General features: G+C 42.6%; 1 protein-coding gene and 1 non-coding gene across 3 annotated transcripts in view; one reads left to right on the top strand and one right to left on the bottom strand.

The window, feature by feature from the left end:
• The window catches only part of LOC126284559 (probable basic-leucine zipper transcription factor N), a 716,161-nt gene that overhangs the window by 163,791 nt on the left and 524,499 nt on the right, over window positions 1-27,871 (top strand). The gene's annotated exons all lie outside the window — the stretch shown is intronic.
• Window positions 7,227-7,301, bottom strand: Trnas-cga (transfer RNA serine (anticodon CGA)). The gene has a single exon. It is a non-coding gene; the product is annotated as a tRNA-Ser (tRNA).

A 27,871-nucleotide genomic window follows, 5' to 3' on the forward strand; every position in this document is an offset into this window, starting at 1 on the left:
TGTTCGATATGCCTGCCATCATTGGCGATGGGTTGACGCAGACGAATAGCGAATTCTGCATGACTCGCTGATGTATCGGAAAACTGACGCTGTCGCTGACCTCCTGAATGGCGGCTTTCAGATCAGCAAGGGGTTTGAGGTTACAGGTGTACACCCCATGTGTTCAGATCCGGAGAATATGGCAGCCAATCGACGTCCATGCCGCTGGCCTCTGGGTACCCCAGAGGCAGACTCTCCTTCTTCCATGGGGTCGAGCTCTGTCTTGCATGAAATACATCTTGTCGAAATCTGGCTCACTTTGGATAATGTGGACGAAATCATCTACCAAAATCTTGGGTATCGTTTGGTAGTCACCGTGCTATCAAGGAATATCGCAACGATTATTCCTTGACTGAACACTGCACAGTCACCCATTGAGACTGAAGAGACTTCTCGATCGCGAAATGCAGATTCTCAGTCCCCCAAATGCGCCAATTTTGCTTGTTGACGAACCCATCCAAATGAAAGTGCGTAACGTGAATGAAACCTTTGTACAATTAGTTATACAGCCTCTGGATCAAATAACATGTCCGGGGTATCCTCCTAGGAGTCTTCAGGCGCTTTTTCTCTGGTGTTTCGGAAGAAATCGGCTATTTTCTCTGGTGTTTCGGAAGAAATCGGCTATTTGGCTTTTTCAGTGTGCAGTGAAGTCAGCCCAAACAAATATTGCTCATTCATTTCTATCATGCGACTCCCAATGTCGTCGGAAAGCGTTTGTTTGCTTCATTTTGCAAATAACATTGTTTTTAAAAGCGGAACTTTAAGCACCCAGTCGATAGAGCGGCCACAAAATAGTGTAGCGCGATATTTGTTGCATCGATGTTTATCAGCAGGGGCTATAAAGCACCATGAATAACCAGTACTACAGCATCGTCCTGGCGCACGCTGACTGCCACCGCGGTGTAGTAGCATTGCTCAGACGCTCCTGAAGTACTGGTTATTCATCGTGTTTGACCGTCCCCTGTTAATACGTAATGATGAAATAAATATCGTGGTAGACAAATTTGGGACCGAATGGGCACGTAAAATTCTGATTCAAAAATAATTTTGTTCGTAACCAACTGACGCCATCCGTCAACAGAGCGCCTCGTATAAAAGACCTGATGAGCAGTATTTGTTTGGGCTGACTCCGGATGCACATTACAGACACTAAATTACAAATATCTGCCGAAACGACAAGATAAATGATCAAATATGTGTGTATCCCCAAGGGGCCAAACTGCTGAAGTCATCGGTCCGTAGTCTTACACACTACTTAAATTAAATTAAAGAACAACACTCACACCCATAGCCTAGGGAGGACTCGAACCTCCGGCGAGAGGCGCAATCCATGACATGGCGCCTCTAACCGCGCGGCCACTCCGCGCGGCAAACATCAAGAATATGCGTCTAATAGTTTTAGCTTTGAAAAGGTCTTCCATTTCCTGTTTCATTCTATTAGGGTACTGATTTTCAAAACACTGAAAGACGTGTTTCTCTTACTTCTAACCTAAAAGTCAAACACCAGTTTTCATAAATGTAGCTTTAATAATGCTTTAGTAGTTCTTTAATAACGATATATTTTCAAAAAAAAAAATCTTTCACTCACTTTTTCACCCCCATAGTGGTAGAATTTCCAAAAACGCTCTTATTTCTGATTGAGAAATCAAATACTAGTTTTTAGTCCTTTGTAGTCTCAGCTTCGCAATTGTCTTAATAGCAGCCTGCCACTGTGGCCGAGCGGTTCTATGCGCTTCAGTCCGGAACCGCGCTGCTGCTACGGTCGTAGGTTCGAATTCTGCCTCGGGCATGGATGTGTGTGATGCCCTTAGGTTAGTTAGATTTAAGTAGTTCTAAGTCTAGGGAACAGATGACCTCAGATGTTAAGTCCCATAGTGCTTGGAGCCTCTTTTTTTCTTAATAGTGACGTATTTTCAGAAAGTCCTTTATCGCCTATTTCATCCCCCCAGGAGTAGAATTTCGAACATTCCTTTCTTAAACGATGCCTAGGGTTTTATTTCAGTTACATGTGTTGTTTTACTTTTGTGGTTACACAAAATCACATTGGGGCAACACTGTATACGACAGGAAAAAATGATCCAGTATGTAAACGAACCAACGAAGAATAAGAAAAGTATTTTTTCGTTGATAATTACTGAGTTTTACCAGTGCTTAGGACTGTTAAAATTAGTAGATTGAGTGATATAGTTTCCCCTGTTCCCGCGAGTACTTGTAATTTGTACTTTTGGCTGCTCACATTGCTTGTTTAATTCATGTAATGACAACATTTTTCGGCGAGGAAATTATTCAGCGTAGGGAGGAATTTAGATATATTAGAGTCCGAATTTATGTATTTTTCGGGAGACGTGAGGCCCAGAAACGTCTTGACGGACCCCTTCGCCGGCCCGACAGCAGCAGACACGTGTGACGGGCGCTTGCGGGGGCAGCGAGCGTCGTTTTTCAGGCGTCTTAGCCCACTCCCTCGTGGCGGCAGCCGACGCGACAATCGATTGACATCTCGGCGCGCAGCGGTAGCGTCGTAGGCCGTGTGCAGTCGGGCACTCAGATGCCCTCCGACGCTCACACCACCGCTGTGCGGGCCGCCAATAAACCGAGGAGCACAAAATGTAATAACACGCCACCACGCCGTCTTGTCCTTAAGTTACGACTCCTCTGTCATTTACTTCTTTCGCCCCTTCCTTGCCCGAGATAAAACAGCGGCTCGTTTAAGACGGCTCTAATGCAGTGGCTACCAAGTTTTTGAGACACGTTCCGCAGAACAACACGAAATACCTGCAAATATCCTTCTTCCACCTGCCCACGAAGCATAACACAACATACTTTGTACGTTTCTTTATAGAACATAAAAGTATAGAGTCGGTGAGACAGAGTGCACTTTTAGTTCCTAACCACACTTCCAGTCACTAAAAATTGCAGCGCCAGTAAAGTGCCATGCAAGAAACGTCGAATTAGCTGCATACTTCCCTGTCTCCGTAGCCGAAGTTGTTATCACATGCCTGTCGGATGGTATTTGACTTAGAGGTAAGCTATTTCGGATCCTGGTGGCGGAAACTTCTCACTGTCAGTATTTGACCAGCAAGATGAGTAAAACTGCCCTAAACTTCCTGATCACCAGTCTATGCTCCTACGTCCTGGATGAAATTCCAAACTTCTTCACAGTGCCTTATAAAGTGAGGTTGCTGAAACTGTAGGTGGTGATCGATCTGTCGGATGGAACGTTAAGCTCGGCGTCCCCTCGGTACTCTTCGAGAGGAATGGGATATGTGTTAGTACCAAGTTTCACCATCTTCCTTCCCTTGTCCCATTATATCACAAACCCAACACTACAGTGTACAAGCACTCTCTACAATCATCCATACGACAGAGGTACACACTTACCATTTTCTAACAGGCAGAAGAAAGGTAGTGGTAAACTACTTATAAATCTCCATACTCCGCAAGCTACCGTTCTATTGAGTCATTTGCTTTCCTTTTCCACTCGTAAAATCAGCTAGGGAGGAACGAAAGTTTGTATGCCTCCGTATGAGCCCCCATTTCTCGTATCTTACTTTCGTGATCCTTACGCGAAATGTACAGGGTGGTCCATCTGAAGTTTCTGATGATTTATCGCGAAAACTATACATTGGGAAAAAATAGTGGGTAAGACAAGTTCGTAAGCGTGAAGGGGGACATCAAATGATACTACATGTGACCCCCAGCCCCTGCCCTCTTGGATATGGAGGGGGGCAAATTATAGATTTTAAATGGAAACCACCATTTTTGTATTGCTCATTCGGATTCTCTATAAAAAGTAATCAATTTTTGTCTGAATCATTTTTTTAAACACACTACAAATGGCGCTGAAATCGATAAAAAAGATTGGGGAATAACTCCGATATATTTAGAATGATCCTAGAAGGACGCATCAAATTACTCCAAATTAAGCTATTGTTTTACAAAATATATCCTACCCGCCACAGTTTTTGATGGAGGGAGGCGGAATGGTATTAAAATCTCGTTAGAGAACACTCCACAGTTGCATTACTCATCCGACTGGCGCTACCGTGGCCAAACTGCGAATGCACCGACCTTTATACTGAGCCGTAGTTCGCAGTTTGGGCACGGTTGTGTCAAAGTTCGAAAAAAATGTTTCGAACAAAAACTGATTACTTTTTTTTATGGAGAATCCGAATTTTCTATAAAATGGCGGTTTCCATATAAGATTTAAAAGCTGTCCCACCTAAGGTTCAAATGGCTCTGAGCACTATGGTACTCAACTTCTGTGGTCATTAGTCCCCTAGAACTTAGAACTACTTAAACCTAACTAACCTAAGGACATCACACACATCCATTCCCGAGGCAGGATTCGAACCTGCGACCGTAGCAATCGCACGGTTCCGGACTGCGCGCCTAGAACCGCAAGACCACCGCAGCCGGCGCCCCACGTAAGGGGGCGAGGACTGGGGGTCACGTGTAGTATCATTTGATATCCCCCTAAGAGTTTACGAAGTTGTTTTACCCACTACTTTTACCTCATGTATAGTTTTCGATATAACCCTGTATATTCACAGCCGTAAAATCGTTCTATAGTATCTTCCTTCGAGCTATTCCCATTTGAGTTCCTGAAGCAACTTCGAAATACATACGTGTTGTCCGAACCTACCAGTACCACATTCAAACATTCTGCGTGGTGTCTGTTTGTTCTATATCGTGTCTCCCTACCACTTTCGCGCAACGACGCTCTGAGCGTGTTTTGTAGGGAATTGACTAGTTTGAACCTGGGACCTGTTGCTAGTAAGGAGACGCCAGACCACACATGACATGTAGAATTCAGAAGAGTTCAGTGAGACTAGCGATGATATAACCAAATACTTAATGATTTCAGCGTCAGCTCCACTGCACTCCCTGTAAAAGAATCTTAATACTAACTAAATTTAGTGGAAGGGGTTCAAGGCGTTCCTATTTTTAGTTAGCTGGTAAAATAACGTTGAAAAAGCAGTTAAGTTTACCATTGGAAATTTTATTCTACTCCCAAAACATTGGTTATAAATTGCGCTATTGATAAAAGGAAATGTTTCAATACAGGATGGTAAAAACCAACTGCGTTCAACAAAATGTGAACGAACATTCCATGAGTGGGTTCCAAGTTCTACAATGGACCGAAGGATGACCTCTGCCATATCACATCTATAATCTAGGTTTAAATTAAGTTTCACAAGAGAGAAAACGATCAAAATGGTCTACAGTGACCCTCAATTATCTTTAATAACTTATCTAACTTGTCGTAAATTACAGTGGCTGATGTGGCTTCTCAGTAATTATATAACAGAGAAATCATCGCGTTTCAGATTTTTACTTCAAGTGGCAAATGTGAACACCATGAGCTTTAATTTACGATCGACACTAGTATTACGCATAAAGGGGGTGTAACAGATGAGACTTCTGCAGTTCTGAGTGAAGCTTTTATGCTCTGTTTTGCGGCATCGCATGCGTGCATTACCTTGTCGTTGGTTAGGCAGCTTCAGGGGGCAGCGGCCGGCGCACCAGCCATCCAGCTCGCCGTCTCGGAACTAACTAACCTCTCCTAACTTCTCCTTACTACCGAAGTTGGTTAAAAAAAAAACTATACTTTTCGTCGGGGGGGGGGGGGGGGGGGCAATGTTTTTGAAGTTTGCAACGCAACAGAGACGCGAAAAAGTCTCACATTAAAACTTGCAGCTGGTGTGGTCCTTTTAGCGTTATCGTAAGATCTATACTGTTCTTCTGGAGGGCTCTATCTTTTAACATGGGCCGGGGGGTGGTCCTTGACGTAACAGAGACGCGAAAAAGTCCCACGCTAAAACTTGCAGCTGGCGTTGTCCTAGTGGTTAGCTGGCGACGTGGGTGTCCACTCCGTCCCTTATCGTAGGGCCTTCTAGCTTAACACGGTTCTGCTCTCGGCTTCTGTTCTCGTTTCTCCCCTCGGAACTGCGTCTGTCTCACGGTGGGAAGATATGACACGCATTTAGGCATTCTTGTGTTAGTCTGTGGTATTCCATTTGCTCGCTCGTTACTCGTATTACTTTGGTTAATTTAATGTCACGATTTATTCGGAGCTATGTGACATACTACTGGATTTGCTTATCATGTCAGGGTTTTCATGGAAGGTGTTGGATTTGCGTGACACCTTACAACATGTAGGAGTCCGCGTCCGAATTGCTTCGTTGTCTTCCTTCAGTCATATCCGGTACGAATCCCAAATATTCGAGTAGTACTTATATGTCGCACTAGCGTGTGGTCTCCTTTACAGATGAATGACACTTTCCCAAGATTCTCCCACAGTCCTCTTATGCTCGTCCCATTTCATATCGCTTTGCAACGATACATCCGGATATTTAAACGATGTGGTTGTGTCGGACAGGGCACTACTAATACTGGTAACCGAGGGAGGTGGCACACTGGTTAGCACACTGGACTCGCATTCTGGAGGACGACGGTTCAAATCCGTGCCCGGTCATACTGATTCAGATTTTCCATGATTTCTCTAAATCGCCCCAGGAAAATGCCAGGATGGCTCCTTTGAAAAGGGCACGGCGATTTCCTTTCCATGCCTTCCCTAATCCAATGAGACCGATGATCTCGCTGTTTGTTCCCTCTCCCAAATCAACCAACCAACTAATATTGAATGCGAACATTACGGGTTTGTTTTTCCTGCTCATCCACATTAACTTCTAATTTTCTATACTTAGAGCTGGCTAACATTCATGACACCAACTAGAAATTGTGTCTCGATAATCCTGCTACAGTCACTCAACTTCGACACCTGCCCGTAAACCATAGCGTCATCTGAAAACAACTACAGATTGCTGCTCACCTTGTTCACCAGATCATTTATGTAGATAGAAAATGACAGCGATCCTGACACACTTCTCTTCGGCACTTCTGACGATACCTATGTCTTTGAACACTAGCCATCAAGGACAACATGCAGTGTTCTAAGAAGTCTTCGATTCACTCACATATCTGGGGATCTATTGCATTTGCTCAAACCTTCGTTAAAAGTCTGCAGTGGGGCACTGTATCCAGTACTTTTCGGAAATCTAGAAATACGGAATATACCTGTTGCCCATCATACATATTTCAGAGTATATCATGTGAGAAAAGGGCAAGCTGATTCCCTCGGTATGAAACTGTACGAGATCTGAAACTTCCAGGAAGATTAAAACTGTGTGCCGGACCGAGACTCGAACTCGGGACCTTTGCCTTTCGCGGGCAAGTGCTCTACCAACTGAGCTACCCGAGCACGACTCACTCCCCGTCCTCACAGCTTAACTTCTGCCAGTACCTCACCTCCTACCTTCCAAACTTTACAGAAACTCTCCTGCGAACCTTGCAGAACTAGCACTCCCGGAAGAAAGGATATTGCGGAGACATGGCTTAGCCACACCCTGGGGGATGTTTCGGGAATGAAATTTTCACTCTGTAGCGGGGTGTGCGCTGCTATGAAACTTCCTGGCACATGAAAACTGTGTGCCGGACCGAGACTCGAATTCGAGACCTTTGCCTTTCTCGGGCAAGTGCTCTACCAGAGCAGAAACTTCCTGGCAGATTAAAACTGTGTGCCGGACCGCACACATACCAGCGCACACTCCGCTGCACAGTGAAAATCTCATTCTTTACGAGGTCTGTCTAAAAAGTATCAGATCTTTAAGTTTCCCCGGCAGAATAGAGACGATATCGCGGCGCCACTGTACACAGTAAAGGAAGAGACCTTTATGCGCGTGCGTGAATTTGGTCCTCGCCTTCCAGCGCGTCAGTTGCTTAAAAAATGGTTCAAATGGCTCCAAGCACAATGCGACTGAGGTCACCAGTCCCCTAGAACATAGAACCACTTAAACCTAACTAACCTAAGGACATCACACACATCCATGCCCGAGGCAGGGTTCGAACCTGCGACCATAGCGGTTGCTCGGCTCCAGAGTGTTGCGCCTAGAACCGCCGGCGGCCGCGGTGGTCTCGCGGTTCTAGGCGCGCAGTCCGGAACCGTGCGACTGTTACGGTCGCAGGTTCGAATCATGCCTCGGGCATGGATGTGTGTGATGTCCCTAGGTTAGTTAGGTTTAAGTAGTTCTAAGTTCTAGGGGACTAACGACCACAGCAGTTGAGTCCCATAGTGCTCAGAGCCATTTTTAGAACCGCCGGCCACTCCGGCCTGCGTCAGTTGCTGAGTGAGATGCTGCACAAGTGTTCGTCGGATTACCGATTCTCTCAAGATTACTGAACATGTTGAGCAAACGTACCACATCAAATTTTGTCAAAAGCTTGGTGATTCTCAGAGCGAAACAATTCGTAATATTGAGCAGGTGTTTGGAGAAGATGCGATGGGTGTAACACAAATTAAGGAGGTGTTCAACCGATTCAAAAATGCCCGCACACCAGTGGGGAGTGACCAGCGTTCTGGCAGGCCCCAAACTGCTCAGAGTGCAGCTGTTGTTGAGAGGGTGCAAAATTTGGTGACGACAGATTGTCATTTGACTGTGCGGGAGATTGCCGAAGAGGTTGGAGTGAGTAAAGATTCTGCACATACAATTTTGCGTAATGATTTGAACATGCACCGAGTGGCTGCGAAATTCGTGCCCAAGTTGTTGTCGCGGGAACAAAAAGACCTCCGTTTTGACGTTGCACAGGACCTTCTGAACACCAGCAACACTTATCCTGGGTTTATGAATACCGTGATAACTGGAGATGAGTCATATGTGTACGGGTACGACCCACAAACAAAAAGACTGACGTCGCAATGGAAGCATCCCAAGTCTCCGAGGCCAAAGAAAGTGCGGCAGGTGAGAAGCAAAATCAAGGTGATGCTGACTGTCCTTTTTGATGTCGGTGGGACTGTGCATCGCAAATACGCACGGAAGGACAAACAGTGACAAAGGAGTACTATCAAGATGTTCTTCGTCGATTCCGTGACGCAGTTCGGCGCAAAAGACACGTGGACGGCGAAAAACTGGCAACTGCATCACGACAACGCCCCCGCAAATTCATCCCATCACCACTGAAAGGATCCCGTTTTGAGAGTAGAGAAGAGAGAGTGTGGAACACGACGGCGGAGCTGAACACCATTCCAAAAGAAGACTTCCAGAGGCGTTTCTGGTAGTGGCAGGATCAGTGGGCTAAGTGTGTACAAGCACAAGGGGCCTACTTTGAAGGGGATATAGGGTCCCAACCTCGCCAGATATTCGAAACATTTTTTCTGGCAAAAGGTCAGATACTTTTCAGACAGGCCTCGTATTTTATGTTATGTACTACAGTTCATGTTTGGATACGCAAATGATTAGCATTTCAGAACAACCTCACAAAGTAGATTGGAGTAATGCCATCTGCATTCTGTATTGTTGTGTTGTTGTGGTCTTCAGTCCTGAGACTGGTTTGATGCAGCTCTCCATGCTACTCTATCCTGTGCAAGCCTCTTCATCTCCCAGTACCCACTGCAACCTACATCGTTCTGAATCTGCGTAGTGTAGTCATCTCTTGGTCTCCCTCTACGATTTTTACCCTCCACGCTGCCCTCCAATACTAAATTGGTGATCCCTTGATGCCTCAGAACATGCCCGATCCCTTCTTCTGGTCAAGTTGTGCCACAAACTTCTCTTCTCCCCAATCCTATTCAATACTTCCTCATTAGTTATGTGATCTACCCATCTAATCTTCAGCATTCTTCTGTAGCACCACATTTCGAAAGCTTCTATTCTCTTCTTGTCGAAACTATTTATCGACCATGTTTCACTTCCATACATGGCTACACTCCATACAAATACTTTCAGAAATGTCTTCCTGACACTTAAATCTATACTCGATGTTAGCAAATTTCTATTCTTCAGAAACGCTTTCCTTGCCACTGCCAGTCTACATTTTGTATCCTCTCTACTTCGACCATCATCAGTTATTTTGCTCCCCAAATAGCAAAACTCCTTTACTACTTAAAGTGTCTCATTTCCTAGTCTAATACCCTCATCATCACCCGACTTAATTATAGGCAATATTACACAACGGTCTCCTCATTCAGAAATCAGTCTTGAATGCTGGTAGTACGTGAGAAGATGACGGGATGTCCCGTGTAAGAAGGAGAATTGTCTATCATCACGTATTGGAATTCGACGTTGGCAGGACCGAAGCTTGTCGAGACTGCACTTTACCGTCCTGCGATATTTCTGCTTTCAGTGGTCGGAATCGTACGACTGCCATACTAATACGAAATCGAAGGTTCCCAACGCCATGCAGGCTTTCAACGGTAATGATAAACGGAGCGAATACGAGTCTAATGTTGCGAGTTGCATCCTTAATAAATCAAGGCACCGCTGTTACACCAGTGCTAACAGGCGTCCTTCGTTCTTAGTCTCGTGAGCATGATGAGTGTGAGAGCTGTGGCATTGCGGTTGCTTCAAATTCATTGACTCCTTCTCTCTTACTGAAGCATGCAGGAGTGTAAGACTAGTCGTGACTTAACGATATTGCGCAATATGAGTACACGATCTTACCGCTGTAAAGTAGCAGTGACAAGGCGAAATGACTGATTGTCGGGATCAGATGGCCTTTAACGAAAGTGTGTTTTGTGACGCTGTGGAGGGCGTAAGACGAAAATTAATTGAGCCTAAAGTAAACAATTGCAGATGTGTTCCTTTAGGGGAGGGACATTATCTGGAATACGTTTCATGCAGTAATTCACGCCCAATGAAAACATAATCGTTTTATTTCTTTTTATTCTGCCTCCAGCATGAGGCAGGATGAGCTTCCAGCGATCCAGCCAGGGACGTGACAAGACTGGTTCCTACTGTTGCAAACGGCGTTGAGACCATGCACAATAAGTAAAAGGGTAACGCAGAAAATTTGGCGGCGAAATTTCCGGAATTTTTTGAACAGTGCTGCCTCAAACGAATACTGAGCGTCCAAAGAGCGCGCAAATTCTTTAATCTTCTGATTATGGCTACTTGCGTTTATGAGCTAACTGCGCCTTTTGTAGCCTATCATTCATTTCCCCAACTTTTTTGGAAAATATTATATATTTATTTTAATAATAAATCACAATATAAATTGCATTTCACCTCATGTCATGTTTCTGGTACCATCGTTAGAGAGTCGGTAACGCCTCGAAAGCGTTAGTAATTTGTCAGAAATTGAGTGAATAAATATGAAATATTAAAATAAATTTACTAGCAGGTCGGACATTTTGTGATATTTCATCTTGCACTGGAGAATGGCTATTCACGATTGTGTGAAATAAATGAACAGTAACTTACAGTTTAATAACAGAAATTTCTTTCAAAATGTGTGTGTATGTAGCATTTAAGCCGCGAAGTTATAGTCATTAGCCGGCCGCGGTGGTCTCGCGGTTCTAGGCGCGCAGTTCGGAACCGTGCGACTGCTACGGTCTCAGGTTCGAATCCTGCCTCGGGCATGGATGTGTGTGATGTCCTTAGGTTAGTTAGGTTTAAGTAGTTCTAAGTTCTAGGGGACTAATGACCACAGCAGTTGAGTCCCATAGTGCTCAGAGCCATTTGAACCATTTATAGTCATTAAAGGGGCGTTCAATAAGTAGTACAACACTTTTTTTTCTGAAAGCAATTGGCGCTATTCAGTATTACAATGTTGTTGTTGTTGTGGCCTTCACTCCTGAGACTGGTTTGATGCAGCTCTCCATGCTACTCTATCCTGTGCAAGCTTCTTCATCTCCCAGTACCTACTTCAGCCTACATCCTTCTGAATCTGCTTAGTGTATTCATCTGTTGGCCCCCCTCTACGATTTTTACCCTCCACGCTGCCCTCCAATACTAAATTGGTGATCCCTCGATGTCTCAGAACATGTCCTACCAACCAGTCCCTTCTTCTTGTCAAGTTGTGCCACAAACTCCTCTTCTCCCCAATTCTATCCAATACCTCCTCATTAGTTATGTGATCTACGCATGTAATCTTCAGCATTTTTCTGTAGCACAACATTTCAAAATCTATTCTCTTCTTGTCTAAACTATTTATCGTCCACTTTTCACTTCCATACATGGCTACACTGCATACAAATACTTTCAGAAACGACTTCCTGACATTTAAATCTATATGTTAACAAATTTCTCTACCTCAGAAACGCTTTCCTTGCCATTGCCAGTCTACATTTTATGTCCTCTCTACTTCGACCATCGCCTGGTTTACAATACACCATCTTATTCCCCACTCTTTTGGCTACAAAACGCTATTTTTCAACACAGTCTCCTTTCAGTGCGACGGCCTTACATACCTTACTGGGTCGGCCTGTATGCATGGCATCCCTCTACTGGTCGATGTCGGAGCCAACGTCTTGTTGCATCAGTAACGTCGCAATGATCCACGTACTGCTTCCCACGGGGTGTATCCTTCATTGGGCCAAACAGATAAAAGTCGGAAGGTGCGAGATTAGTGCTGTAGAGTGGATGAGGAAGGAAAGGTGAATGAAGTTTTGTGATACTGTGAGGCCTTGCGTTGTCATGAGGAAGGAGAGGTTTAATTTTTGTGGCGACAAAAACACTGGTTGGTTTTTCAGTTTCCTGAAGGTAGCACAATACACTTTAGAGTTGATGGTTTAATAATGATTGAGGCCATCAAACAGAATAACTCATTCACAGTCCCAGAAGATGTCGCCACGGTTGGGGATGCGGATTTGAACTTTTTCTTCGGAGGAGAGACATCCAGTTCAACAGCAAAATTACTGATTGTGACCTTTCATTTACTCCTATGAGAATGTCCACGGCCGTGTTCGGCCGACCAGCACGCTGGAGACCTTGGAGGTTTGTGTGACCTTGTTGCAATGACGACAGACGCCTCGCCCAACGGCTCACCGTGCTTTTGTTCCCTGCCAGGTCTCCGTAGACATACTGTAAGGGCCTGTGAGTATCTGCGATACTCTGATTTTCCGCCAAAAGAAACTCAATGACAGGCCTCTGCATGGAACGCACCCCTGTAACAGGCGCTATTTTAAGGGCTATGTACAGTGCTGCCACATATCACAACTTCATGAAACTATAGGGGATGAAGCGAGAATATTCCACCAACCAATTTCGCATTTTTTTCCCATTAGATATTGATCACAGCCAACACTTGGTTTAAGAATCATGAAAGAAGGTTGTATACATGGAAGAACCCTGGAGATACTAAAAGGTATCAGATAGATTATATAATGGTAAGACAGAGATTTAGGAACCTGGTTTTAAGTTGTAAGACATTTCCAGGGGCAGATGTGGACTCTGACCACAGTCTATTGGTTATGACCTGTAGATTAAAACTGAAGAAACTGCAAAAATGTGGGAAATTAAGGAGATGGGAGCTGGATAAACTGAAAGAACCAGAGGTTGTACAGAGTTTCAGGGAGAGCATAAGGGAACAATTGACAGGAATAGGGGAAAAAATACAGTAGAAGTAGAATGGGTAGCTCTGAGGGATGAAGTAGTGAAGGCGACAGAGGATCAAGTAGGTAAAAAGACGAGGGCTGCTAGAAATCCTTGGGTAACAGAAGAAATATTGAATTTAATTGATGAAAGGAGAAAATATAAAAATGCAGTAAATGAAGCAGGCAAAAAGGAATACAAACATCTCAAAAATGAGATCGACAGGAAGTGCAAAATGGCTAAGCAGGGATGGCTAGAGGACAAATGTAAGGATGTTGAAGCTTATCTACGGGTAAGATAGATACTGCCTACAGGAAAATTAAAGAGACCTTTGGAGAGAAGAGAACCACGTGTATGAATATCAAGAGCTCAGATGGCAACCCAGTTCTAAGCAAAGAAGGGAAGGCAGAAAGGTGGAAGGAGTATATAGAAGGTTTATACAAGGGCGATGTACTTGAGGACAATATTATGGAAATGGAAGAGGATGTAGATGAAGACGAAATGGGAGATGTGATACTGCGTGAAGAGTTTGACAGAGCACTGAAAGACCTGAGTCGAAACAAGGCCCCCGGAGTAGGCAACATTCCATTAGAACTACTGACGGCCTTGGGAGTGCCAGTCATGACAAAACTCTACCAGCTGGTGAGGAAGATGTATGAGACTGGCGAAATATCCTCAGACTTCAAGAAGAATATAATAATTCCAATCCCAAAGAAAGCAGGTGCTGACAGATGTGAAAATTACCGAATTACCAGTTTAATAAGTCACAGCTGCAAAATACTAACGCGAATTTTTTACAGACGAATGGAAAAACTAGTAGAAGCCGACCTCGGGGAAGATCAGTTTGGATTCCATAGAAATGTTGGAACACGTGAGGCAATACTGATCCTACGACTTATCTTAGAAGAAAGATTAAGAAAAGGCAAACCTACGTTTCTAGCATTTGTAGACTTAGAGAAAGCTTTTGACAATGTTGACTGGAATACTCTCTTTCAAATTCTGAAGGTGGCAGGGGTAAAATACAGGGAGCGAAAGGCTATTTACAATTTGTACAGAAACCAGATGGCAGTTATAAGAGTCGAGGGGCATGAAAGGGAAGCAGTGGTTGGGAAAGGAGTGAGACAGGGTTGTAGCCTCTCCCCGATGTTATTCAATCTGTATATTGAGCAAGCAGTAAAGGAAACAAAAGAAAAATTTTGAGTAGGTATTAAAATTCATGGAGAAGAAATAAAAACTTTGAGGTTCGCCGATGACATTGTAATTCTGTCAGAGACGGCAAAGGACTTGGAAGAGCAGTTGAATGGAATGGACAGTGTCTTGAAAGGAGGATATAAGATGAACATCAACAAAAGCAAAACGAGGATAATGGAATGTAGTCAAATTAAATCGGGTGATGCTGAGGGAATTAGATTAGGAAATGGGACACTTAAAGTAGTAAAGGAGTTTTGCTATTTAGGAAGTCAAATAACTGATGATGGTCGAAGTAGAGAGGATATAAAATGTACACTGGCAATGGCAAGGAAACCGTTTCTGAAGAAGAGAAATTTGTTAACATCGAATATAGATTTATGTATCAGGAAGTCGTTTCTGAAAGTATTTGTTTGGAGTGTAGCGATGTATGGAAGTGAAACATGGACGATAAATAGTTTGGACAAGAAGAGAATAGAAGCTTTCGAAATGTGGTGCTACAGAAGAATACTGAAGATAAGGTGGATAGATCACGTAACTAATGAGGAGGTATTGAATAGGATTGGGGAGAAGAGAAGTTTGTGGCACAACTTGACTAGAAGAAGGGATCGGTTGGTAGGACATGTTTTGAGGCATCAAGGGATCACAAATTTAGCATTGGAGGGCACCGTGGAGGGTAAAAATCGTAGAGGGAGACCGAGAAATGAGTACACTAAGCAGATTCAGAAGGATGTAGGTTGCAGTAGGTACTGGGAGATGAAGAAGCTTGCACAGGATAGAGTAGCATGGAGAGCTGCATCAAACCAGTCTCAAGACTGAAGAGAACAACAACAACAACATTAGTTATTGAACGTTCCTCGTGTACTCGCTCTCCTTTCTGTTCGAGTCGAGTCCAGTTGTTGCTCCCGACAACAGACAGATGTGACAAGTTGGCAGCAGTGCAGACTCACGGAAACGGCGAGATCGGAGATGATGTCGCCGGACTCGCTGGTGAATATACTTCTGATCTCCACTCAACGGTCCCACATGCACCTGATCCGGACAGGCGCCTGCGACACGTACATTGAACTGTTCGCTCTCGAGCACAGGATTTTCTATTCGAACGGCCGCAGATGTTTGCCAAACTCCTGCTTTTCACTGGAAACTTTAAGAATTTCTTGCAATATGGATAAAATCTCCTCGATTTACAAGATACGTCTTTTCAAATAAAACATTCAAAATTTCGATTGTTGTCTCCGCCATCATCATCAGGAGTTAACATCAATGACTGCGGAACTGGCAGGTTGTTCGGCTTATATAGATGTAGTGGTAGCATTTGGAAACTGCCAGAGAGGGCCGCGGGACCGAGTTAGTGCTGCTTATTTTATCTTCCTTTACCAAAGACTAACGCAAGGACGTCGTGGACATTATGTTCAAATGGCTCTGAGCACTATGGGACTTAACATCCATGCCCTAGGCGACCGTAGCTGTCGCGCGGTTCCAGACTGAAGAACCTAGAACCGCTTGGCCACACCGGCCGGCGGATAATATGTGTGCACAGCCTCTGTCCTTATTATTTGCAGCGAACTCGCGACTTGACCCTTTCAGACCCTTTGGTCACAATCGTGTATATTGAATTTTACTGTCTCTTAGTTGAAACAGAGACATTCTTCCACAGTGGAAAGCTTATTTACACATTCGTGGATGCCCATATTTTTATCATGTACAAGTACTGCCAAATGTTGGGCTTCACCATAAAAATATCAACAAGTCAATGTAGCAGTGACCACTAGCTTGTGATCGCCAGTGTACAAGGAAGTGGTTGGTTATTTATATTTTACTGTATAAATGAACATTATTTCTAATGTTATTTTGAATGATGATTACTGAATAATCACTGAATCGTCCGTTTACTTATTACAACAGCAAATATTTCAAAATCCATTATTTTTAAACCCAGAAGAAGAAGGCAAGTGTACGAAGTATATTTTGAGAACGGGAATATATTATTGCATACATCTTGCATCAAAAATCATTAAAAAATCACCTCAGAGCATTACAGCGTAAAGAAAAAAAAATCTTTAACTAGAAATAATTCAGGTCTGAAAGGGTTAAGACAAGGAGACTTAAATCTTCTTCTGCATCTGTACTCTGCAAACCACCATGATGTGCAAAGCAGAGGGTACGTCCCACCACGCCAGTTATTAGGGTTTCTTTCCTCTCCATTCATATATGGAGCGCATGGATAATGATTGTCTAAACGTCTCTGTGCGTGCTATAATTATTCTAATCTTGACATCGCGATCACTATGTGGGCAATACGTAGAGTTGTAGTATATGCCAAGAGTCAGTATTTGAAGCCGTTTCTTGAAGCTTTGTAGATTTTCTAGGGGTAGTTTACATCTGTTTCAAGAGTCTGACAGTTCAGTTCCTTCAGAACCTCTATGGGGTGGAACAACACTGTCACCATTCGTGCTACCCTCTTCTATATACGTTCAGTGTAGCCTGTTTTAGTCATATTTGATACAAATCCCACACACTTGAGAATTATTCTAAAATAAGTCGCACGAGTGATATGTAAACCATCTCCTTTGTAGACTCATTGAATTTCCCCAGTATTATGTCAATAACCACTCACTTTATCCACACCTGAGCATTTGTAGTCATTCCATTCCACACCCTCACAAAGTGTTATATCCAAATATGTGCTCGAGTTGGCCAATTCCAGCTGTGACTCGCTGTATTATAGTCATAGGATACGATTTTTTTGTTTAGTGAAGTGCACAATTTTACATTTCTGAATGTTTAAAGCAAGTTGCCGCCCTTTGCAACTCATTGAAATCTGATCAAGGTCTGACTGAATATTTATGCAGCTTCTTTCAGACAGTACTTCTTTATAGATAACTGCATCATCTGCAACATGTCTGAGGTCACTGTTAATATTTTCCGCAAGGTCATTCAAATACAACACGAACTGTGGTGCCGGCCGAAGTGGCCGAGCGTTCTAGGCGCTACAGTCTGGAACTGCGAGACCGCTACGTTCGCAGGTTCGAATCCTGCCTCGGGCATGGATGTGTGTGATGTCCTTAGGTTAGTTAGGTTTAAGTAGTTCTACGTTCTAGGTGAGTGGTGACCTCAGAAGGTACGTCCCATAGTGCTCAGAGCCGTTTGAACCTTTTTTTGAACTGTGCTGTGTATGAGTTACCGAGTGCAAGTGGGTTGAGTGGCTGCTACTGGCCATGCTATATTGCGACAGCAGAGGGCGCTCGGGGTACGGAGCCGCTGGAGTAGCTCAGCGGGTGCTCACTATTCGGTTCACCAGATCGCGGGCGCCTGCTTTTGGCGTCTAACGGGAATTTCGTCACCAACTTCGCGACGCCTGTGGAATGGCATCAATATGTGATATCACAAACAGAAAGGGCCCAACACATTTCCCTAGGGCAAACCTAACGTCACTTCTGCATCTGACGGCGATGATGCGACGTCCTTACCAAAGAGTTATCAAGGCAGACACAAATTTTACTTGATACCCTTATAATCGTACTATCAGCAATAAGCGTAGGTGTGGTACTGAGTTACATGCTTTTTGGAAATCAAGACATACTGCATCTACGTGTCTGCCTTGGTCCAAAGCTTTGAGTACGTCACGTAGAAAAGTGTAAGTTGGGTCTCACATGGTCGATGTTTTCGAAATGTTGGTTGGCAAGGAGGAGATAATTGTGTTCCAGATACCTCATATTGTTTCAGCTTAGAATATCTTCTAAGATTTTCCAACACAGTGGTGTCAAGCATATTGAACCGTCCTGTTGTGGCTCATTTCTGTTACCTTCTTGTAGACGGGTGCGACCTGTGCTTCCCTCCATATACTGGGGACGATTTTTTGTTCGAGGGATCTAAGATAGGTTACAGTTAGAGGAGGGGTTAACTCATGTCCACCACTAACAAAACTATAGTTTTCCCATTTTATTATTGTGTGATTAAAGTCTCGACTGGTGATTACAGTAGGATTGGGAAACTTTTGTGCAAGCGAACAGAGGTGTTCTCTGAAGTTTTCGGTTACATCAGGAAATGAGTCTGGAGGGCGATAGAAGAATCGAATTATCATTTTATGTTTACCCCTAATACCGCGTCTTGTACACACAATCTCACCAGCACCTTCAATTTCTATTGCGGTGGATCTCGAGTTTCTTGTCTACTGCTGCAAATACACCTCCATTTCCCATTAGCTTTTCTTTCCTGTATACACATAAAATGAATGTAGACGATCGTAATCTTGTTATTGGCTAACTGCATATTACCAAGTAATGTCATTAGTATTGTTTACTAATGACGCAACTTTTTCTCGTGACTGTTTCACTGGCGCTCATAAACGACATCTGTGGTCAGACTATAGGCTACATGTCTTCGTGATAACGAGAAAACCCTCTGGAAACAAATTTATATTTATTACCGAAGTGCTCATTGCATCAAGGACTCTGTTGAGTGGCACCAGGGTATAATACGTGCATACTTAGGGTCTCGGTCATCGGCCAGTTTGTCAACCGAGCGGACCTTCGACTCCGAAACACCATATCGACGATGTTTCGTTGAATGGTTCGCACGCTGACACTTGTTGATTTCCCAGCATTGAAATCTGCAGCAATTTGCGGAAAGGTTGCACTTCTGTCACGTTGAACTATTCTCGTCTGTCGTCCCGTTCTTGCAGGATATTTTTCCAGCCACAGCGATGTCGGAGATGTGATGTTTTACCGGATTCCTGATATTCATTGTACACTCCTTACTCCTGAAACAGTCGTACGGGAAAGTCCCCACTTCATTGCTACCTTGGCGATGCTGTGTCCCATCGCTCGTGCGCCGACTGTAACACTACGTTCAAACTCACGTAAGTCTTAATAACCTGCCATTGTAGCTGTGGTATCAACACTTTTTAGGGGTTGCAGTTATCGACCACGTTCTCTACTAGTATCGCTGAACCCGCGAGTCGAGACTAGCGTCGCTCCGCATCTTGCAACAAGTCTCTAGCGTGCGCTCGGCCTCTCTTTCTTGGGACGTCAAGTAGGAAAGTAGTATAGCATTCAGCTGATAGGAAGCAACATCTAACAAGGCGCTTAGTTAAAGTGTGGCCTATGTGATGCTTCTATAGCTTCCTGATTGTAATTATATTCCTCCTGACTATGAAGACTCCGCTACCACCAGTTACGTACAATACAGGGTGATTCAAAAAGAATATCACAACTTTAGGAATATAAAACTCTGCAACGACAAAAGGCAGAGCTAAGCACTATCTGTCGGCGAATTAAGGGAGCTATAAAGTTTCATTTAGTTGTACATTTGTTCACTTGAGGCGCTGTTGACTAGGCGCCAGCGTCAGTTGATGCTAAGATGGCGACCGCTCAACAGAAAGCTTTTTGTGTTATTGAGTACGGCAGAAGTGAATCGACGACAGTTGTTCAGCGTGCATTTCGAACGAAGTATGGTGTTTAACCTCCTGATAGGTGGTGTATTAAACGTTGGTATAAACAGTTTACAGAGAATGGGTGTTTGTGCAAAGGGAAAAGTTCTGGACGGCCTTCTTCGAAGGTGCTACTGTAACTGGACTACAGTATCGGGAGATGTTAGAGAATTGGCTGTTCCCTCAGCTCGAACAAGAAGCACAACAATTCATATTTCAGCAGGATGGAGCGCCACCACATTGGCACTTATCTGTCCGTAACTACCTGAACGTCAACCACCTGAGGAGATGGATCGGCCGCCAGGCAGCCCGTGACAGAGCACTTCATCACTGGCCTCCAAGAAGCCCTTATCTTACCCCCTGCGATTTTTTCTTATGGGGGTATGTTAAGGATATGGTGTTTCGGCCACCTCTCCCAGCCACCATTGATAATTTGAAACGAGAAATAACAGCAGCTATCCAAACTGTTACGCCTGATATGCTACAGAGAGTGTGGAACGAGTTGGAGTATCGGGTTGATATTGCTCAAGTGTCTGGAGGGGGCCATATTGAACATCTCTGAACTTGTTTTTGAGTGAAAAAAAACCTTTTTAAATACTCTTTGTAATGATGTATAACAGAAGGTTATATTATGTTTCTTTCATTAAATACACATTTTTAAAGTTGTGGTATTCTTTTTGAATCACCCTGTATATTTTTCTTTTACGAACGACTTCTAATTATTTTAGTCGTTGTAGACCCAGACAGTGCAGTCAGCTCCTTATCGACTTCACTGACAAACCTGCTGTATATGCAAAGAAGAAATTTGTATGTTTCTATTTAGCATTGGCCACCAGTCATTCACATTGGTGACGATTTTTTCGTCGTCACCATTACAGTAGCAGCAGTAACAGATCTAACAAATGCTCCAGACACTTGTCTTGTATAGGCGTTGCCGACCGCGAGCGCCATATTCTGTCTGTTCCATACCTCTGCATTTGAATATGACAGTAGTACCTTAGTACTTCATTGTACTAGTCTGGTATTTAATAAATGTAGTAAAAATTAAATATTGAAATTATAGAATATATATAAAAAGATAGTGTTGTAAAATGGTTTTATATAGAATATGATGATAAGATCCATCAAGTAATATGAGGATGGATACAGGATAAGAAGCACAACTCTTGAAATCAATCTTGATTACACTTCATAACAACTAAAAATATAGTTAAAGGCGTGAAAATGAAAAGGGAAAAATAATACATGGGTACACAAAATTTCACAGCAGTCGATGTTTGGCTGTCGTTGGGCTACTCGACTCCTCAAAGTCTGTAATTTTCGATTCGTAGTTCGTTGCCCCATCATTCGGCTCCTCGAAGTCTGTTAATTTTCGTCGCTTCATATACACAGTCTCGATCTTCGTCAACATCTGGTTCGTCAATTTCATATGGTGGGAGGGAGTTAGTCAGCAGAGCCCCATACACGTGGCTCAAATCAGTGAGCACTTCATCCCAGCCTTCTGACACCCACAACCACCTGCGCACCCTTTGTTATAATTGCAGAAAATTGTGGAAAGAAGAGATTGTGGAACTGGTTACTTGGAGGCAGAAACGGGGTCAAGACCAAACCAGGAGCCTTCCATCCCCAGAGGTCTGGATCCGTATGGTGTCTTAACCCAATTCCCGTAGTTGCAGGTAAGTTCTCAAGCAGTGTTGGCGGTCTGCTTCGGAAGGTGGTGTTCGGGTTCAATTGAATTTGGATTTCACGAGAGGTTTGGAAAGCAGGTCGAATCGTTAAGTATTTGAAGTATTACCTGACCTACTTCCGTAGAGAGCTGTTAAAAATCGTAGGGCTGTTTCTTCTAGAAGACATTTATTTTCGACCAACAGCTTGCTCACCTTCTTCGTGCCCTGCTTGAAGAATGGTGAATTTGTGTCAGTCCGTTTTTGACGGGGAGAAACGTGAGCGGCCTTCCGGTGTCTGCCAGTTTGAAGCTGTTGGTACCAAATACTTTTGATGGGGATGTTTCTCTTCCAGTTTTGACATATGTTTGCTGAATGTCATGGCTAGGGCATTGACCATGATGAGAAGGTTGTATCCTCACCCATTACGACAAATTTCTCATGCTCCTATGATACCTCGAGGTTCGTGGCAACAATCAGTTGGTCTGCATCTCCATTAGGTTGCTTTACTGAGAAGACATCACCTTCAAGCGTATCAATAAGCAAGCTAATGAGACGCACTTCATTTCTCCTGAGCTGTGGTGACCACCCTTAGCTCGCTCGATAAAGGTGACCTGAGGAGTAGTGTGCCTTTTTTTTTTTTTTTTTTTTTTTTTTTTTTTTTTTTTTTTTTTTACACTCGTTGGACTTCGGTTCTAGTGTCTTTTTAGGTAGTTAATGTATTTGGTTGGAACTGATTGGTATGTTTCACCATTCTTCAACACAACCCGATGGAGAAGAAAGGTGACGGTACTGACATCAACCCGCCGAGGGACCTTCAGTCTTAGCTGTTTGGAAATGAAGTCATCACTGACATCCGTGTTACAAAAAGTAACATGTTGTTTTAAAACTGAACACTGGCTGACGTAATCGGACTCGACGTGCAACTCCACTACCACTACCATTCTGTGTAGCAACCACATTTTTCTCCGTGATGTAAGATGTATGATATAAGACATGAAGTTTTACGGTATCACATGTCTTAATATGAGCATTTTTCCATCATTTCTCTTCTTACTGCACTGCAACAAAGTTGCTTTCACAGTCACTGTCTCATTCTCCTCTATTACTTTTTTACAGACAGGACACAGATCCATCATTTTTACATCTGCTTGTTTCCATCCTGCAACAAAATTCATCGGAAATTTGCAATTTTAGTTACATAACATATTATTGTAGCATGGAGAGCTGCATCAAACCAGTCTCAGGACTGAAGACCACCACCACAACAACAACAACAACAACAACAACAACAACAACATATTACTGTATTTATTAGATACAATACTAGTGCTGTGGTGCGCTGTAGTAGTGTTTTACCCTTTATCTAACTTAAATAGGAAACAGGATGCAAAAAAATCCCTTCTCTTCCACACAACCTACACAATCAATATGAGTTGGTCCAGTTCTAAGGTGGAGCTGTACGGAAACTGGCCGTCCGGAAAATTCATTTTTGGTCTAATTGAACGCCGAATTTATTCCTCTGTAACTCTTGTCTGCACCACTGTATTGATAGATGGGTTAGTTTAGATGATCTTCTACGAGCACTAGTATGGGAATGGATGGTCTAAAAAATATACGTCTGGTCTCATTCAATGTAGAAATTAATGCCCTACAACTTGTAATAGGATCATGTTTTCGATATTCTGAGGCCTTTATGAGATGTAACCATAGACCGCAAAACCCCGCTCCAGGGTAGGTTTTTCCTCCCCACCCCCACCACTTAAGAACAACAGTGCTGAGGAGGAAACCTAGGATAGTCCTATATTTGGCCAGAGACGAAACTATTAAAATATAAAACCTTTTGCAGCAATTATTTCCAATTTGGATCTAATTCTACTGGCCTATTCTATATTCATCCATTACTTGAGAATGAGAAACTTCTAAGAAACTTTACAAATAATTTTAAAGCTTTTCTAAAGTTTTCCGTACTAACACTCCCCACAAAGCAATCAATGAAAAGAGATTATCAGTTGCAACATTTTTACTGTTATGCAGAAAAACTGCAGCATCAGACAAGATATTTTAATTCATAACTTCTTCACTTCTAACTATATTCGCGATAGGCAGTATCCATATATGCGATAGACAGTATCCAAATATACTACTGTACATACCTGCAAAATTGCGCAGGGTATCTCAAAATTTAAATCGGGATTTTAAGACTTTGTAGCGCTTATTACATTTGACTTATGTTTAATAAGCATACCAAGTTAGAAAGCAATAGGATATTTATTTTGGATGTTACATGCACCTAAGTACAGAAATTTGTATTTTGCGGAAAATGGCCGTTGAAGTTTCTGCTTGTATTTTCCATTCTCTTAGAAGTGTCCAAAACCATAAGCAGGTTCTTTTTCATTTTCTAAATCACTATTCTTCCTTTTCACAATCATATGATGCACTCTTCTTGATTTATCTGCTTTCACTACATGATGTCTATCGCATACAAAGCTTTGATGCAGTTCACTCCGGCCTTAATTCACATCTTCTCTAAAACGTATTTTCTGCTTTGCACACCATCATTAAAACATGAAACTGCATCATAAACACCAATAGCAAGTGCATTTCTTCGTACAAAAATGGTTTTTGACAATCTTTCCCATACATATTGGTTAAAATTTTCATTTGGGATTTGGGTACCGCCATGAAGACATTTCTTCAATAAATTTTCATTTGCAAGGTCCCTGAATATAGGTTTGATGGCTTCCATTACAGCAGTTGGTAGAAAATTCCTGTGATGAAATTCTTCACGAATTATTCAGCTCCTTTTCGGCACAAGTTGTGGGTAGGGTCTGTGGACATTTTGGTGTAAGGCCCAAACAGCTTGCTTCATATTTTTCAAGCCCCCTGTGTTCCTTCTTATTGCCAAGCCATAATACGCCTGTAGCTTGTCAATATCTGCATGTGTCAGTCGGCGTCTCCCTTTTATTCCCTTCCCATCAGATAATTTTTTCCTGACAAATCTTGTCTCAGACTTATAAGTCTAGTTCCAGGTCTTTTCTGTACATGTCCCACACCTTCTAACTAAAGCACAGTAGTCTCAGCTCTTTATGGAGAACATTTTTGAACCTCAACGGAAGCTTTATTATCACCATCACCAAGGTACTTCACATATTGCAGGCCACGGGAGGCAACAAATCTGGTTAACACAAGCTCTCAACTCCCTGCACTTCCATGCCTCTACTAGAGCCTTCATACTGCACATTACATTGATGAGCTGGAATCCCTTTCAAGCATCTAGGGCAAAACTTGCTCAACAATTCAACATCTAATACTTTGCCAGTGTCAACAAATGTTTTGTAACAACACCATTCAATGAAGTGTGTCCTCTTTTTTGCCAGGAACCATCAAAAGCGGCCACTATGTCCCTGTCACCATCATTTTCGATAATAGATTCTTTTGCAGCACTTTTCATTGATGATTCTGCAACTTCTTTTACAGCCCCAAACACTAAGCCATTGTATATCTTTAAATTTTGCTGGCGGATGTGGAAGATTCATCACTGCACAGTGTTCTTGCTGCCTTCTGTCGCCTACCAATACAGCACATGCCATATGGTACCCTCAAATCCTTCGGTTACGGTTTTAGATGACATGTAAGACGCACCAGAGTTGCATTTGCTGCATATCACAGGTATGTGCGTAGCAAGACCTTTTCCGCCACTCTCCACCACAGAAACACACTGCACATCAAAGCAATGCTTGCACATAACATTGTTCAATGTTAACTGTGACAGTATGATAACATCAACAATAATATTACACGAACCTTCCTTCTTGAAGTACGAGGCGGTGGTTTGTTTACCGGCTCTGAGAGGTTGCAGTCTTGAACCACTGGTGTAACATTTGTCGTAGCTGCCTTTACTGTGTATCTGTTGCCCTGGGGCCGTTGTTTATGATTAAAGTAACAAATTCTAGGCATCTTGTGCGATAACACGCCACAAACGAACACAAAACTACACAGCCAAATGAAAATCGCTTTAAAATTCACACCACACTGCAAGCCTTTCAATACAGAGAACAAACAAAATCAGCCATCAAAACAATGCACGTCGACAGCAGCAGAGAAAGTATCCATATCAATAGTCCTTTATTTCACGTATGGCAATCTCAGGCGCAAGTATCAACATTTGAATTCTACAGAGCGAAATACACTTACGTATGACAGAAGAATGCTGTGCAAAGGGGTGTGGCGCTGCATCTCGGTACACTTAAGACCAAATAACGTGCCTTATAATCTCTCAAATATATATGTTTTATACGTCAAACTATACAGGAAGATGTACGCCACAAAGTAGGCATATTTTTGAAAAATGGAATTTTTTATAATTTTTGACGTCCTTCCTCCCTTAAGTCGGGTGGATCATCTGGTAGCGGAAGCTTACACATGATCCGTTATGAACCCACAAAGGTAAAAATCGCAATGACGTCAGATCGGTTGAATGTGGAGGCCAATCCCTGTCTTCCGCTTCCTTGGTCACGCTGTGTATGTTTGCATTTCTGGTAAGGTGAAATGTCGATTCATCGCTGAAGACGACACGATCCATAAAATCTTCATTGTCATGCAGCAACATTTCGTTACCTTCCAAAGTGATATCCTGTGGCTACATGTGAAAGTCACTCCTGGTCATACTACAGAGTTAATCGGTATCTTCAATCTAATGGTGCCATCTACGGATTTCATCATCACTTGGAAGATTACAGTGAAACTTAATATGGAACTCACGTTTCATTGTAACAACAGGTTCAATCCTTGCAAACTGTAAAATACAAAAAGTTTTCTGTTCACCACTCACCATTTTTTCTACTAGCGCTTTCTAACGGAAGACACAGGAAACAGTGTATGCGCATGTGCAAATGTATACAAACTAAACTTCGAGTTGCTACTGCATTTGATGTATTATTTATGATTGTAAATTGAATGTAATAAATACTACAAAGCCTTAAAAGCTCGATATTCATTTCGAAACGACAGGTATCGTTGTACGATACAGAGTTCAGTTAATACGACGCCATAAACCTTGAGATATGTGAAAAACTGTTTTACACAAGCGAATCGATTATTCAAAGAATCAGATATTTGTATATGTGGTTGGTGTTACCTATATCTGAAAGATTGCTTGAATTCACGTAGAAACGGTACCAACGCTGGTCGATGAACCAAGCCAACAATTGTTAATCTGACATCCGGGTTCGATCCACATATGATTATTTGCGCATATTGGCACCTGTTGCTCTATGACCTGTCCTTGGTAAGGTGGTATAAACGTAGATGATACATACATCCATATTGATATTCTTGGGCACATGTCAGATGTTAGTCCGTTTGCACTCTTCATTTGACAACCTATTCTTTTGAAATCAGGTTTGTTGCTGAGACAAGGGCGATCTTACATTACTTCTAGCAATTATTTAGCAGTACATAACTGCTATAGTGGCAGTCTGGATTTTATTACATAAGATTCCTTACAGACATCATCTACGCTGCAGGCGCATTGGATCGTAAATTACGTCTTGGGTGTTATTTTTTCGTCGCCTCTTGGTAGAGTAATTTGGTGCGTAAAGCTCAAAAGCAAATAAATTCAGTTTTAGTTCGGTTACATTTAATGTCGAAACTGAGCGTCTTAAAGAAACTATACGTCTTAAAGATAATGATCGTTTCTAATTGTAAGTTTTTAGAATTTTGACTAAATTGTTGGATAGCTTTCGTAAATGTGGAATAGTACGCCAGTTATTTCTAGCTCTGGGTGTTACTACAGTTGGAACAAAACCCAATTTTTAAACTTAATATTTATATTTGGTAGTTTACGAAAGAATCAACATAGGGTAGAGGTGGCTGTTAGGATTCTCATTGCGCTTAACACAACGCATGTCGTGTAGCAGTAGATCTTTCTATTTATCGAAGGAGATATTTTTAAGCTTTGGGGAAAGAGCAAAGAGGCTGTGCTATCATATGGCATATTTACTGTATTCTTCGTAAATATTAGATTTTACGCAACAACTCTGGTTGTGATGGTTGTTGAAAATTTGTTATTGGAAACCTATCTTATCCGATTTTGTTTCCACGTTGTTCCGGAGTTAGTTATTGGACATTTTTAAGTGCACAGTATTTATTTTCTTTTCTTTCTGTTTTTAAAGCTGTTT

Source organism: Schistocerca gregaria, chromosome 8 (assembly GCF_023897955.1).
Source record: "Schistocerca gregaria isolate iqSchGreg1 chromosome 8, iqSchGreg1.2, whole genome shotgun sequence".
NCBI lineage: Eukaryota > Metazoa > Arthropoda > Insecta > Orthoptera > Acrididae > Schistocerca > Schistocerca gregaria.